Here is a 919-nt window from a genome sequence, read left to right on the forward strand (position 1 = left end):
TATTGTTGGGTTTTTGGTTAAATGGCTGAAATAAGGTCTGTGGTGGACACAAGCTCAGCTAGTATACTTCTTCTCATAAGTATAACTTCTCGACGTAAAATCCATCAGTAAATACCCCACTCGTGATTTTTTAAGCTGTTATGTGTCTTGAACAAGGTTGCTAACAAGTGTCTAAAGAGACTACGGAGGCTGTCGAGGAGAGTAAACGTCATCACGCCGAACAGGTAAACTCAGTCCGCTTTTACAGCCTTGCTATGCATATTTGTGCTCTTATAAACTTATAAATGTTGAAGACTTCGTGGGACTTTGACTTAAATCAATCACTGTTTCTCCTAGCGGTAATCAAGCTCGTTGTGCATTCGTTGCATTCTTCCATTCGGTGTTACTAAAAGTCATCAGTCTGTGGAGAAAATAGGTGTATATGGTGTATGTATATGTGTTATATGAATACTAGCTTGCTTGATTTACGTTAGTTACGCGCATTTACGCGTTAGTTAAGTGTTTCCCGAGGTACTTTGTGTTAGCCTATACGTTGAACACAACAAATATGTCCCCACATTAAGTCCTTGAATTTGAGGGTATTGGACCTGGAAAGTCCTTGAAAGGATTTGAAGTTAACCAAGGTGTGGGAACCCTATCTGTGTTAAAGGGTTGGTTCACCCCAAAAAATCTGAAAATTAATAGCGGGGCACAACGTACGCGGGGCTAGTTGTAACACTTAGACAGTCATTTAGTAATTAGCATGTGAGTCAATCTCGTTCAGCAATCAATCAGCAGAAAGTGGATGCGAAGAGCAGTTGTAGGTAGGCCTACGTAACTGTGCACATACGATTCTTTATATATTCATATTTAACATACAGAACATAACTCAACGTTTAATATGATCCCAGATTTATGAATGTGTAAATGTCTGACCAAA

Source organism: Leuciscus leuciscus, assembly GCF_965113295.1.
Source record: "Leuciscus leuciscus genome assembly, chromosome: 5".
Classification (NCBI taxonomy): Eukaryota; Metazoa; Chordata; class Actinopteri; order Cypriniformes; family Leuciscidae; genus Leuciscus; species Leuciscus leuciscus.